Raw genomic sequence first — 16221 nt, forward strand, 5'->3', positions numbered from 1 at the left:
TTACATCAGTGCTCAGGGATCAGTCTTCACCTGGCAGATGTGAGAGACCCAGACAACCTGGGTAAAGCTTATGCCCCCTCCCACTGGAGGGTGGTATAATAGGGGGTGTACCCACCCCAGGGAAGGAACCCATTGGTGCCAGCCTTTTACCCAACTGTAACGCCCCTAAATCTAGTATTTAGGGGCACCGCTGAACCTTGTTTCGGCAGACAAACCAATAGAAAGGATCGAACTGCCGTGCCGGACCTAACAAGAGGACGCCCACTGACTTGGCCCCAGCCCTACTGGCCTGTCCCCACCTCGAACCTGCAAAAGCGAAACTCTAGCACATCCAGCAGCCTCAAGAATCCTGAGGACCTGACCTGCCTTCAAAAGAAAAGACTGTCTCCCGCGAAAACCCGATTGGTTCACCAACAGACTCTATGTCCGGCAAAGTCTGCGAGTGTGCACCTGACATCCATGGCCCGAGTGGCTCAACACCAAGAGGTTTCCCCGCCGATCCTGACCAGAGATCCGGGGGCCCCTAACCTGCCGACACCTGCATTCTCAAACCAGAAGGTCCCCGCAACCGTGACCAGGAGCTGGTAAGATCTGACCCTAAAAGACAACCCTACACCCGAAGATCCATGGCCTTGGGTGGCCCAACCGAGGGTGCCTAACCAACCCCCAGCATCCCAAATTACCTCTCCAAGTGGTGGTCGCACCCAGAAGAGCTTCGTCCCCGAGCCTGCATTGTTTGCAAACCGGAGACTCCCCATTGAAAGCCCTAAGGTTAAGTCCAGGAGCTTTGCTCCCACAACACAGTGACCTGCTAGTCGGCACCCACCAACCGGAGGCCCCCTATCCTGTATTGGATAACGCTGGGCCTCAGCACTCTCCACCGAGCCGCCCTAGTGCAGCTGAGGGTGTAACAAGAGTTCATCCTTGACTCTGGGGGGCCCCTGAGTCTACCCTCAGAATACCAACTCCCACAACCGATTACTTACCTTTGAACCGATTACCCTACTTTCCTCATAGGATAACATTCACTGTTATTCTGTGAAAACTTTCCAAGTGTGGAGTTGTAAAATCTATGAAACCCTTTAAAACTGTAACTAAATAACAAAAACGCTTTTACTTACCTGTTTACAGGAAATGTCGCAGTGCAGTATCCAGGTATACTGCACTCTGTAAGAAAAGTCATCTGTAAAGTAACCTTCTATGCAATTGCAATTCAAACTGTTTACAAACTGCATTACTACTGTAAAGTATGTATTGCTTACCTGTGCCAGGCTTGCTTGGTTCTAGAAAATAAAAACACTAAAAGAATGTTAAAAGGCATGTGAGCTGTAGATCATGCATAGCTCGCAATCTGGTGTTGGGTCCAGATGTTTGCACTTTGTTTTTTTGAGAAGTCTTCTTTCCAGTCAGGAGGTAGGGTGGTGACTCCTTTTGGTGATAGTGCACATGGGCATCGACTCCGTCTTTAGATTTTTTCCGCCATCAGGTTCTGATGTGTATTGCTGCGCTCCGCTTCGGCACCGTTTCTCGGACCCCTCCGACGCGCAGTCCAGTACCATTGATATTATCGATCGTGGTTTCCCATTCTTCGCGTATAGTCTCAACTCAAGACCACTTCGATCGGAAAACTCGTGGTGGGCCATCTGGCCTACCCGCTCTGACAGCACTAGCAGTCGATAGAACGGACTCCTTTCAAACTGTACCTAGGGTGTTGTGCTAAATTTCCACGTACTGACTTGCACAAGAGTGCAACCTCTGCCTGTGTCCATAACACAACGGGAAAGACTGCGACACATGCCAATAATTTCAGTCGAAGAAGACACTTTGTGACTGTCTGGCACCACGTCACTAGATACAACATCAAGGCGGCTCCGCACCGGACATCCTCTGTGAATATTCCAGCACAGAACATCACGCTCAAGGAGCCGAGGAAGAACAACATATCTGTGTCCGAAGCAGACTGCAACATGGAAGAAGAGGCGCAGGTTACTTCGGCTCAACGTACCGTGAGTAAAAATATCCCCATGGCTCCTCAACAAACAAAGAAAAAGGCTCTGGTCCCTCCTCTGCCTTAGGTTCAAGGTCGTAACTGACTAAAGGTTTTGGACGTCCCTGGGTCCGGCACTGAAACACAAAGAAAAGCCTTCTGGCTCGAGTCTGGCCCCATATCAGTGCCCAACCAACACCTTCGGCCCCGAAAGCCAAACCAAAATATCTTAGTGTCAATCCCATCGTAATCGAAAATTACACCTTCGGCGCCAAAACCGGCAAGTAAGGACAAAGAGCCTCGGCCCGATGCCATGCCGTCTGATCCGAAGCAGAAATAGCTGGTGACAAACCCAGAAACAGGACATATCTAGGCCACCCTTCCAAAAAAATGGAAAATAGACCAGCTAGAGGATTACCACATTCCTCTCAAAAGGAAAAGTGTGTGTACTAACCATTCTCCACCGTACATTCCACCTCTTTCCCCTACTGATCCTAACTTACTCATTACACCCACAAATTAATCACCACCACTACTATCACCTGACGCACAGGATGTCTGGGATGGGAATGAGGATCAAGATAGGCCACAGGACACTGACCCCTGGGAGGATTATCACACTGACCCAAACACGGATAATGACCCTGATCTATATCCATCCGGACCCTTGCCACTGGATGGTAACATTGGATATATTGGGCTACTTAACAGGGCTGCTTAATATCACTGGGTGGGGCTGCATAAGGAGCCATTAGAAGAGGACTTTCTATTTGAGACCCTAAGTTCCACTCAGAAAGCGACTCACACTGCCAGTGCTTAAAGGAAAGTTAAAGCACGCAGATGAAATATTCAAAGATCCTGTGAGAGCAAGCATAATGACACCTAGGGTGAAGAAAATATATAAACCTGCAACTATTGACCCCACTTACATCAAAGGTCAGTGGCCCCTAGACTCTCTTGTGGCTTCCAGCGCTTGCAAGAGAGCTAACTCTCAGACCATAGGTGAGGACCCTCCTCCTGACAAGTAGTCCAAGCTAATTGATGCCTCTGGCAAAAGAGTAGCTTCCCAAGCTGCCGATCATCTTTGTTGGCCCGGTACGATAGGGCTCATGCAATTTCTCCCTGACGAGCATAAGGCGAGTGCTAATAATCTTATCCATTAAGGCAGACTCATTACTAATACTTCCATCAGATGTGCCCTAGATGCAGCAGACACGGCAGCTCGTGCAGTAAACACTAGCGTACTACTACGCAGGCATGTTTGGTTGAAAATCTCAGGATTCAAGCATGAGGTGCAAACCTCTATTCTCAATCAACCATTTGACAAAGAACATCTCTTTGGCCCAGCAGTTGATACCTCGCTGGAGAAAATGAAAAAAGTCACGGCGGTCACAAAGCCCATAGGGACTTTGCAGTCATCTTCAAATAGGGGTTCCTTTCATCGCTCCTTTTACAGGGGTGATTCCAAAACTGTATCCACAGAAACTCCCTCTACCTCTTACAAGGGTAATACCAATCCCCCTCATCAAGAGGCTATTTTAGAGGTGACAACAGAAAGGGAAGAGGCAGAGGCAACTCCACACGCACTTCCCCTGCAAACAAACCGTGACTTCCTTCAGGTTCCCCCAGTCATTCCACTCCTGTCGGGGGGGGGGGGGGGCGCGCGTCTCGCAATACCTACCTGTCTGGAATTCAATCACCTCAGACAAGTGGGTACCATAAATTAACCAATATGGTTACTGCATTAAGCTTACAGACATTCCCCAAATATTCCTCCAAGAACACATGCAATGTCAGAAGAATATATCACCCTCCTCATGCAGGAGGTTCTCTCTGTTGGAAAAACATGCTATAGAGCCAATACCCTTAATATACCAAGGGACCGTGGTATACTCCCTGTTTGTAATTACCAAAAAAGTTGGTTCTCTCAGGCCGATGCTAGACCTCAGACATATATCTATACATTGTCGGACCACTTTCACATGATCAGACTTCAGCAAGTGCTCCCACTACTTCAAAAAGTCGACTTTCTATCCACTCTGGACTTTAAAGACACCTATTTCCATATTCCCATACACCCTGCTCACCGCAAATACCTCCGGTTTGTGGTAGAGGGTCAGCATGATCAATTCAAGGTCCTCCCATTCGGAGTAACTACTGCACCCAGGGTTTTCACAAAGTGCTTGGCAGTAGTCGCAACTTATCTGCGAAGACAAAAAATTCAAGTTTTCCCATACCTAGACGACTGGCTCATAAAAGCCAGCTCGCAAAAAAGCTGTCTATACCACACACAAAAAAACAGTGAAACTACTCCACAAACATGGGTTCACCGTAAACCTGAACAAGTCTCATCTACAACCATCCAACATACAGGTGTATCTAGGAGCCACAAACACTCAAAAAGCTCTAGCGTGTCCCAACCGGGCCAGAATCTGCAATATACTGACTCTAATCTGTTTCGGCCCCAACACTCATTACCAGCTTGAGTGTTCATGCAATTACTAGGAATGATGGTGTCTTGCATCTTAATTGTACCTTACGCAAGACTTCAAATGCGTCTTCTCCAAGAATGTTTAGAACGTCAATGGAACCAGGCTCAGGGTCGGTTATCAGATCTGGTGTTGGTGAACTTACGCGCCCATCGCTCTCTGATGTGGGGCAATACACATCTTTCAAAAGGGAGGCCCTTCACCGATCCAGTGCCACACATAGTAATAACAGATGTATCTCTTACTGGCTGGGGGAGCTTATCTCCAAAAACATACCATTCAGGGCATGTTTGAACTTCATCTAGTAAGCAAAGCTTTCCTAATACGTACAGTCAACAGGACAGCAATGTACTACATACAAAAACAGGGAGGGGACACACCCTCCAGCTGTCACAACTAGCTCAAACCATCTGGAGATGGGCGATTAACTCACAAAATGTATCTCCTTGCAGAACACCTTCCAGGAGTAAACAACCAGATTGCAGATCTGCTCAGTCGTCAAAGATGCCAGATCCACGAAGGTTCTTCTCCGATTCTTTCAAATGTTGGGCTTCCCAGAGATAGATATGTTCGCCACACACCTAAACGCAAAATGCCCAAACTTCGCATCCAGGTATCCACACTCATTGTCCAAAGGCAATGCACTATGGATATACTGGTCAAAAATATTTGCCTATGCTTTTCTGCCTCTCCCACTCATTCCATTAGTGGTTCGGAAGCTCAAACAGCACTACCTGACACTTTCTAGTTGCTCCCACTTGGACTCATCAACCCTAGTTCACAACCCTGTTGGAGTGATCAGTGTGAGAAGTTGGCCTGATATGCAGTGCTCACTATTCTAGTGATCACTATGTATCAGTCCAAACAACCCTTATTGATGATTGGTTGTAAGTCAACCTTATAGACCAGCTATCCTAGTAGCATGGATACGAGCAATCTAAGGCTAAGACTCTAGAGGGCGTGTTAAGCCAGCTGTTTTACCATCACATTACCCCTTGAACACCAAGTGAAAGGACACCACACAAGTTGTTATGAAAATAAACAGATATTTATTTATAACAAGACTACCCTGAACTCTTTATGAGTCAGGGAGCTAAGCACACAACAAAACTCTTACGAAAATACTTTAAGTCGCACAATTTACACATGCCCTAGGGGCACGAAAAACCATATACTCAGTAAGTGGAATGCGAACTTGCTAGCAGGTAAGTAATACTTTTCTAGACTCAGGAATCGCTAGGCCTACAATTCTAAACACTGGGAGTAGGTGCAGGAGGCCTGTGGACGTCGTGTGCAGAGTGGGAACTCTCACGCGTAAGGCGGGAAAAAGTCTATGGAAGCTAGCAGTTGCAAAGTTACTGTTCTCGGGCGAACCCGACTAGGTGGGTCGAAAACAAGAGTGGATCCGAACACTAGGAGTGTTGGACTATGCTGGAGCACCGGAGTACTCGGTTTACCTTGCCCAGGGGCTGCGGCTGCATAGGGTCGAAGTCACGTCGGAAACCCTCGTTGACGAACCAGGAGCCTGAAGAAAGAAGTTGCTGGCAGGCGGCCAGTGAAGAAAAGTTAGTGGTGATCCAAGCGTGGATCAGGGAAGAGGAAGACCTGAAAGCAGAGGGGACCAAGTTCTGAATCACTAGCCAGTGATTAGATGGGTACCAGAGTGGCACCGGGCGAAGTCGCCTCGACCAGGTGAGTGGGCGCTGCTGGGCTCTGCAGTCTCTCGGACCAGGAGGCGTTGTCGGCGACCAGGATGGAGGTGCGAGCTGTCCCACGAAGGTCTCTGCTGTCGACGTCGCTGGACCCAGGATTGGGCAACAAGTCTTGGCAAATGCAAGGCCCACGCGGTGGACCTAAAAGGGCGTCTTGAGTGGACCAGGAGGGTCCAGGGTGCTCCTCTTCTGGAGGGGAGCAAGGGCCAGTCTGGAGCAACCAGACCAGCGGTGTTGTCGTCGTAGTTCGTCGTCAGAAGGGCCACTAGCCAACGGGCAAGTGACCTGAACAACGCGGTGAGCAGCAAAGAGCAGAAGGGCCCCACGCAGATCTCGTGGATGCAAGGGGGCTGGACTTCGGTGCTGGAGCTGCTCAGGGTTGGGGCTTCTCGGACCCCAAAGCACTCACGTGAGGATCCCTCAGTAGTCGTGCTGGGCAAGCGTCGTGCAGTCTTGAAGATGGCCGGTCCCTCGCGGTCTCGTCACACCCACGGATCTCAGCTGGGCTGATGATGTAGGTAGAGGTCAGAGGTGCCAGGGAAGCCGGTTCTCGTCGAGCTGGGCAGTCTTGATCTTGATCTTAAGCCCTGCCTACCTAGAATACACAAAATCCTGTCTGGGACGGTGCTGGCACCGCCCCTGGCAGGAAACCCTTTGTCCTTGCCTCCCGCGCTGGGAGGACTCCCAGCAGCAGGAGGGCAGACTTGTGTCTCGGTGGCAGCATCCATTTTGTGGAGCTAAGGCTCTGTCTGACTTTAACCGGGGTTACAGGTTACCAACATGTCGTGTCCCTCTAAGAGGGTGGAATGCTAACCCCGTCGCCAGAATTGGCGAGGGGTTAGTATTCCAATTCGTATGACACCTTACTCGACATGTTTTGATAAAGCGATACCAGAGTTGGCATATAACAGCGAGGATTATAATGCACTTAAGAGTATATGGTACGCGTTATCATGGAACAGCTATTAGGACTTTGTTCCGCAAGCTGCAAACGGGCTCAGCTCATGCCAGAGCACCATTTCACATTATTCCAAGCACTCTGCCTTCAGGATTGTTAAGGCCTGCCATAGGAGTGACTGATAGGAATATATGTGTCCATTTTAGGGTTAGATATAGGAATACTATATCTAAAGCAAAGGGTGATTACACCACCTTGCCCCAGCTGTCGTGCAGCCAGTTGTGTCAGGTTTGGATGGCCAGCCAGGGGTGGCATAATACATGCTGCAGCCCCTGGTAGGCCCTGGGTACACCTATGCCCTGGGTACCTAAGGTACACTGTACAGGGACTGATAAGGTGACTCAGTATCCAATTAGATATGTACCTAAGGTACATGGAATCCATTTTACAGAGAGCAGTAGGCCTGGGGTCCTGAATAGCAGGGCCCCAGGTCAACTAAGTCAGAAAACCAGCAAAACACCAGGCAAAAAGCTGGGGGCAACCATAGTCAGGGATCTACCTTCCTACAATCAGTAGTTCCACACCAAAAACTACACTTAGATATTGCCTTTTTTCTTACACCTGGCAAGATCAGGTTTATCTCACGCAACACTAAAGGTTTTCCTAGCAGCCATTTCAAGGTACCGTCAAGACTCTTCAAGAATAATACAGCAGTTCTTTAAAGGACTTTTCAGAAGGTTTCCTACGGTACGTCTACCTCCATCATGGCATCTCAATATAGTGTTAGCGCAGCTCATGCGCCACCCTTTTGAACCAATACACAAAGTGGATTTGAAATTCCTAACATGGAAAGTGTCTCTGTTGTTGGCTTTGACTTCATCTAGAAGAGTCAGTGATGCCCAGGCTTTCACTGTCCATTCACCTTTCTTACAGTTAACGTCTAATTCAGTAGTGCTACCAACAAACCCACAATTTATGCCCAAGGTGCCTTCGGATTTTCACCTGAACGAGCCAGTCATCTTAAGGACATTTTTTCCTAATCCGGAATACCCTGCGGGAAGGGCATTGCACACCATTGACATCGGGAGATGTTTAAAGTTCTATGTTCGAGGCATGTGGGCCGCTGAAATCATATCGGTGCATAGATCGCCGCCTAGTGTTTGGTCTGGATGATTGCACTTTGTTGTCTTGGAAGAGTCCTAGAAGTATCACGAGATAGGTGACTCCTCCCCTGGACTACAGTGCGCATGGGCATCTTCTCCATCCTCAGATTGTTTTTTTCCGCCATTGGGTTTGGATGCTTAACCCTATACTCCAACTTTGGAATCGAAAACAAAACTTTTCTAAAGGCCAAAAGGCCTTCGACGGTATTGTTCTCGTTCGGTACCTCTCTACTCGATCCAGCTTTCCATCTCGACTCGGCCGTCGACGCGGGCCGTTGGGCTTTTTCGACACCACGTGAGCCTACCATCGATGGAAAGAAGCCCATTTAAAAGGTGCCCACAATGCCACTCCAAGTTCCCACATACTGACAAACACTCAGTATGCAACAATTGCCTTTTCCCAGACCATAGGGAAGAAACCTGCCCGGCCTGTGCCCCGTTTCGGTCGAAGAAAACCATACGGATCCTACGGGCCGCTAGGTAAGGGATGCAGCGACAGGCACCGGAACCGGACAACATCTTCGATGATGACCAGGAACTACTGGAAACTCCAGACTCTGACCTAGAGATAGTCACGGTTGAGGACTACTCGGACTCCGATGACGACATCCCACCGGGGCAAATCGTGAGTACTCTGCCCCTGACACCAACTAGCCCGTTACCAAAGGCTCCGGTCGAGGCATCACCAAAAGGCCTTAGCCAAGATCATAAAAAAGTTTCGCCGGCCCCGCCATCCGGCTCGGCTCCGAAACCTTCAGAAACCCCGGGGCCCAGTACCATCGTCCCGAAGAAGGTTCCAGAGCCAAAAAAGTTTGTCGACCCGAATGGCCTCGAACCGAAAAAGGCCATACAGCCCAAAAGCGTCGAGCCGAAGAAGGCTGTCGACCACAAGAAGGCCGCTCAGCCAAAAACTGTCGACCCCAAAAAGGTAGTCGAACCGAACAAGGGCACGCAGCCAAAGGGCGTCGAACCAAAGGGTGCCGAACCAAAGGGTCGCCGACCCGAACAAGCCTACGGTTCCAAAATCCGTCGACCCGGCAAAGGTCGCCGACAAAAAGGGTGCTGTACCGAAGCCCGTAGCACGGCCGGGAAAACCTGCCGACCCAAAGATAAGTGCTCCGAAGACACCAGTCGATCCGAAAAAGAACATAGACTCGGAAAAGGACACAACCCAATAAGCCTGCAGAGCACACAAAGTGTTGAGCCGAATGTTCCGGTCAACCCCAAATCACTCGTCAACCCGAAAAAAGGGCCCAAGCCGAAGAAAACCAGTGAAACACCAAAAGTCGTCGAAAAACAGAGCGTTACCGACTCCAAAAAGTCTAACACTCAACCTAGGACTGTAGAGGAAGAACTCTTCCACCCAGATCCATCAGACGACCAGGCAAAGATATATATTAATCCAGACACTGGTAAAGTTACCATCCTGCACAGGAAAGAACCCACTGGACACTGGCTCTCATTCCCCTATTCCATTAACTAAAAAGGACTTTGGGACTTCACCCTCTAGACCCTTCATCCCTTTTCAGCCTATCATGCCTACCACACCTTTTGCTCCTTACTCTCCTTCTCACCACGGGGTCAATGAGGGTAACATGGGGGACGAGCCAAAGCCTCAATATGATTTCCCACAAGATCCTCAACCACAAGAGGAACCATGGGAGGAGCCAACAGACCCTTACAACACCCATCCCATCCCTGATGTACCCTCTTACCCAACTAAGCCGTCACCTACTGATGACACCATAGTCTTCAATCAACTCATAGACAGGGCAGCACAATACCACCAGGTAGACATACATAATGACCCTGTCGAAGAAGACTTCTTATTTGACACCTTCCCTACTTCAGAAAAAAGTGTCAGAACACTCCCCATGTTAAAGGGAGTGTTAAAACACGCACCTGACATATTTAAGGATAAAGCCAGGGCACGGGTAAACAATCCCAGAATAGAAAAGTATAATAGGGCAGCTCCTACAGACCCCACTTACATCAGAGGGCAGTTACCACTAGACTCACTGGTAGTGGCCAACGCACGTAAAAGGGCCAACTCCCAAACAGGGGAAGCACCTCCCCCTGATAAAGAATCAAAAATACTAGAGGCATCAGGCAAAAGGGTAGCATCACCCCCTCCAACTCATGGAGGATTGCTAATACACAAGCCCTACTGGCTCGTTACGACAGGGCGCATTATGATCAGCTCGAAAGCCTAATGCAACACCTTCCTGAGCCTTTTAAAGCACAAGCTGATGACCTCATACAAGAGGGAAAATTCATAACAAACGCCTCCATCAAATGTGCGCTTGACGCAGCAGACACCGCAGCTAGGTCAATTAACACTAGCATCTTACTACGCAGACATGCATGGCTGCATATTTCTGGTTTTAAGAACGAGGTACAGTCCACCATTCTTACCCAACCAGTCAATCAGGACTTTCTATTCGGGCCTGCTGTCGACACCATTTTGGATAAAAAAGACACAGAAACCGCAAAATCAATGGGGGCATTGCAATTTCAGCAACATAGAGGCTCCTTTCGACGCTCCTCATACAGAGCAACTACACGAGGAAATACCTCGCAAACATCTGCCTCATGCAAAGGTAACACACAAGGTTCCGTCAACAAGAACACAGAGGAGGTTATAGGGGCAACAATAATAAGGGAAGAGGACGTGGAGGCAATAACACCAGAGCCTCCACTGCCACAAAACAGTGACTTCATCACGCTACCTCCTGACCACCTAACACCGGTCGGAGGCAGACTTCAACAGTTCCTACCTGTCTGGCACGCAACTACCACGGACAGGTGGGTGAGAGAAATTATCCAGTTTGGTTATTGCCTAGAACTGACTTCTACACCACCAAACATACCACCCAGACATCGTCCTATGTCCACGGAACACATCACCCTGCTCCAACAAGAGGTGAAATGCATGCTGGAAAAGGGGGCCATAGAGCAAGTCCCTTTCTACCAGCAAGGGACAGGAGTATATCCCTATACTTTCTAATTCCCAAAAAGGACAGTTCCCTCCGACCAATATTGGATCTCAGACCCCTGAATCAATATATACTATCGGAGCCCTGCCATATGATCACACTACAGCAAGTTCTCCCCTTGCTACAACAAGGAGATTTCCTAGCAACACTAGACCTCAAAGATGCGTATTTTCACATACCCACCCATCCAGCCCACAGAAAATATCTCAGGTTCACAATAGAAGGTCAACACTACCAATTCAAGGTTTTGCCTTTCGGGGTTACCGCGGCTCCAAGAGTGTTTACAAAATGCTTAGCGACAGTAGCAGCACATCTCAGAAGGCAACACATCCATGTGTACCCTTATCTGGACGATTGGCTAATACAAGCAAAATCTTACCAACAGTGTGCAATAAACACGTCTCAAACACTTCAGTTGCTACATAGCCTAGGGTTGTCAATCAACTACCCAAAATCGCATCTGCAACCATCCCACACACAGCAATACCTGGGAGCCACTATAAATACCTCAGTGGCAAAGGCATATACAAACTCAGCAAGGATAGCCAGCATGTAGATGCTCATAGCCAGCATGTAGATGCTCATTCGCAAATTCCTACCACAACACTCTCTGCCAGCTCGAGTCTTTATGCAGCTCATAGGCATGATGGCCTCCTGCATATTAATTGTTCCCCATGCCAGACTCAAAATGCGCCCATTACAAGAATGCCTAGTATGCAATGGAACCAGGCTCGAGGACAACTAAAAGACCTAGTGTTGGTGGACAGTCGCGCTCACAACTCAATGCAGTGGTGGAACCCACAAAACCTTTCCAAGGGGCGACTGTTCCAAGAGCCGGTTCCACAATTAGTACTAACAGCGGACGCATCACTGACAGGCTGGGGAGCCCATCTACTTCAATACACAGTACAAGGGCTCTGGACAAACAAATAGAAAAAGCTGCACATCAACCAACTAGTTGCTAGCGATATTCCTATCCCTAAAAGCATTTCAGAAATACTTGTACAGCAAGACGGTGTTGATCCGGACGGACATGACCGCAATGTACTATATCCAGAAACAGGGAGGAACACACACTCCACAGCTGTCCCACCTGGCACAGAGCATATGGAAGTGGGCAATTCAGAAACACATTTTTCTCCTAGCAGAACACCTTCTAGGGAAAGACAATCAGATAGCAGACCTGTTCAGCAGGCACAGCCAACAACTACACGAATGGGCGATTCACCCCCAAGTTCTCCAGCCATTCTTCGAAGAGTGGGGTCACCCAGAAATAGACCTTTGCCACAAAAGAAAACTCCAAATGCCAGTACTTTTCCTCCAGGTTCCCACATCCGTTGTCACAGGGCAATGCGATATGGAGGAACTGGTCTGGCAGATTTGCGTACGCTTTTCCCCCAGCACCGCTGATCCCGCTGGTGGCATGCAAACTGCAGCAACACTCACTCACGCTGATCCTAGTTGCTCCCATACAACCGTGGTACACAACGTTCCTAGAACTTTCAGTAATTCCTCATCAACGACTGTGCCTTGCACCCCATCTTCTAACTCCGAACCATGGAGAAATCAGCCACCCAGATCCCAATCAGATGAACCTAGCGATCTGGCTCCTGAGGTCTTAGAGTTTGGATACCTTAACTTGCCCCCAGACTGCATGAACATCATTAGGGAGGCAAGACGACCAACCACACGAGCGTGCTATGCAGCTAAATGGAAGAGATTTGTTAATCAAAAGAGACCCGTTCGTGATAGATTCCTTACCTTAGAATATCCCCAGGCGTCAGACTGGATCCGGAAATTTTTGCGTAGCAGTACCCTTGCGCGTCGGTAGGCGTCTGCTCCGCGTCCGTCGTCGGCATCGTAAGCGCCGTGATGACGTCATCGGAGTACTTAGACGCCGCCTCCGCGTACTGACGTCAGTTCTTCTTTTTTCTGCGCCAACAAGCGCAGATCTGGAAAAAGCGGTACTTCTAGTCACTTTTTGACTAACTTTTTGGATCATTTTGATCATCTTTTCGAAGTCGAACGACTGCGATCGGTGCCATAGGGATGCCTGGATTCAAGCACTACGAGGATTGCGACCGCACGATGTCTGTCACGGATCTTCACCGTCGGTGTCTACTCTGTCTCGGCGTCGACGACAAGACCTGCCCCACCTGCCGGGCCCTGTCTTCGAAAGCCAGGCGGGAGCAGTCCCGCAGGCGACTCGAACTCCGGGAGTCAGCCCCGCGCCGCGAGAGGTCCCGGTCCCACGGGAGGTCGAGGGACAGGTCGCGGGGTCGGAGCCACCACAGCTCCGAGAGTCGGCACCACTCCTCCGGTCGAAGTCGTCGTCAGGTAAGAAACACAAGAAGTCGAAGAGGCGTCTTCGCTCTTCTGACTCCCCCCCACCCCCCCTGACGCTCGTGCGACGCGGCCGGGGGTTCGGGTGGCACCGCCCACGCGGCTCCGTCTGAGTCACGGGCGCCGCGTCCAGCTCCACACCCTCCGGTCCCTGGGCGAGACGCGACGCCGGAGGAGATCGAGCGCTTCCTCGTGGCCATGAGGTCCCTTTCTCCTCCGACTGGCTCCGCGGCACCTCCTGGCACAGCGGACCCGCCTGGGGCCCCTAGCGGGTCGGGGGCTTCGGCCCCGATGCCGCTGGTGCCTTCGGGCCCGGCGCCGCAGGACCCCACTGGATCCGCTTCGGGATCCAGGTCGTCGCCGGTGGACCTTACGACCCCCCCGGCGTCGGTCCGTCAGGTGTCACCTTCGGCGCCGTCCTCTGGCGGCGTCGGAACGGCGCCGCTGGGCTCCGCTTTAGACGCCGCTTGGAGAGTTTAGCTTCTATGAACCGGCCTCATCGTTTGTCGACCCTGACTATCAGGGGATGGGTGAAGATGAGTGTTGGGAGGGGTCTGAGCCCTATGACCCGAGAGTGTCAGTCTCAAGAAGACTGGACAGGTGAACTTGGGGATGCCAGTGGTCTGGACACCTCACCAGACACTGGTTTTGTCTTCGGAGGAAGGGGCAACCTACAGTGTGGTGTTGATGAGGGCAGCCAATGCCTTGGGCCTTGAGCTCCCCGTCGCGGCCATGAGGACTAACATCCTCACTGAGGTCCTTAAACCGCAGTCATGCTCAGCCGAGCCTCTGCTGCCGTTTAATGAGGCCTTGTCCGACGTTCTTGTGGGCACTTGGTCCAGGCCCGCTACGGGTTCGCCCGTAGATAGGAACGTGGCCAGACGCCACCGCCCTGCCCCGGGCGACCCATGTTTCCTGTCCACCCACCCCACCCCCGAGAGCCTGGTCATCCAGGCTTCCAATTCCCAGACCGCATTCCCGTCGGCTCCGCCGGACAGGGAATCCAAGAGGTACGAGCAGTACGGTAAAAAGATCTTCTCCTCCCTTTGTCTGGGACTGCGGTCTTCCAACACCGCATGTCTCTTGGGCCGCTACACCTACTCTCTGTGGGAGACGGTTGCGGAAGTGCTGCCAGAGTGTCCGTTGGAGGTACGGGCCAAACTCTGCCAAGCCCTTGTGGAAGGCTGAGATGCAGCCAAATATTCTATCCGGTGTGGGCTGGATACCACCGACTCACTAGTGTTGCTAAACGAGGCAGTATCTGTGAGGCCTGCACAAATAACATGACACATTTGTCCTTCACTGGGAACCAAACACCCTAGGGCAGCGCCTGACTCTCAGAGGGTAGCGTTGCAGAGCAGTCTGAGGCTTACTCAAGGGAGGTGTTGTGGGCTAGTAATCGCCATTTGCAGGTGCGCAAAAATAACACTCAATAATTGATTGTCCAGTCTGTACTTTGCTTTATAAAAGTAAGAGTACATTTATTAAACACACACATCACTCAATACTATACACCAATTTACAAATATACATAAGCTGTTGGAATTACTTTGTGACATTGCATAACATCTCCACCCCTCCCGCAGGGGGGTGGGGTCTAGTACCACCACTCCCATGTATGCACATCATCTTGCCCCCAATGCGGTGAATTGGTCTTAACCTGGAGCGAGGGCCCTCCGCACTGGCACCATCCTAGTGGCGACCCCCCCCCCAGTACCTCAACAAGCATTAAACAGGTTACACCTGCCTTGGTGACACATGACCCGGACTGAGCATCTCCTACTGACCATACAGTATTCACCTCTTCATCTTAAGGGCTAACAGTCTGGGGTCTTCACCTAAGCGCAGCAGCAAGAATACATGTTCACGCACACTTTAGAATGACAGTACTCAGCACATTTGGATATCATTAGAATGCATTGCAATTACAGCCCCTAAAGGCATCACAGATAAAATCACTGGTTTAAGTATCTACAGTCAGACACCCTAGCAGGAATGTCTAGCCACTTAAATCCATTTTCCTTATGACATCACCTTGCACCAGCACTTCCATTTAACCAGGTGAAATTCAGTCCCTCTTCAAGAAATAACCATTAATAATCGCAGTTCAGTGCAATTACACCACTTCACCTCCAGGGGATGCCTTTCTAGACATCCTCCCTCGCACAACTTCACTCCTTGATGAGATTGTCAAAACACCCTCAGCTGAAGAACCAAAAGTTCCAGCCCATAAGGTGTTAACGGCCAGTTGAGCCCTGGAGGGGTTGATTCCTTGGACTCCCCAAGACACTTGGGGGGGACTTTTCTTCTTTGGGCTGGGGGAGGCTGCGTTGCTCCTGCAGCTCCCCCTGCCCCTCCTTCAACAATAGAGAGTGACCCTCCTACTCTGGGGCCATCAGCACCCGAAACAGCCGACTTTCTAATGCCTTGCAAGGCATTCTGGGGCGATTTCGCTCCTTTTCCTGCATATGGGATGAGCGGCTCTCCCGCTGTGCTGGGGAGAGCCGCGCTGATCCGCTGGCGGCTTCGCCGCATCCTCAGGCCTCGTTAGGGGGCCCGGTCCCACCCGGACCCCCAGGTAAGGGTCCGCGGCGCTTTGGTTGGGGGCCCGGTCCCACCCGGGCCCCTGGCTC

At 50.5% G+C, this 16221-nt stretch overlaps 1 protein-coding gene across 2 annotated transcripts in view; it reads left to right on the forward strand.

The window, feature by feature from the left end:
• XPO1 (exportin 1) overlaps nucleotides 1–16221 on the forward strand; it is a 960241-nt gene that overhangs the window by 762310 nt on the left and 181710 nt on the right. The gene's annotated exons all lie outside the window — the stretch shown is intronic.

This window comes from Lissotriton helveticus, chromosome 6 (assembly GCF_964261635.1).
Source record: "Lissotriton helveticus chromosome 6, aLisHel1.1, whole genome shotgun sequence".
Lineage (NCBI taxonomy): Eukaryota > Metazoa > Chordata > Amphibia > Caudata > Salamandridae > Lissotriton > Lissotriton helveticus.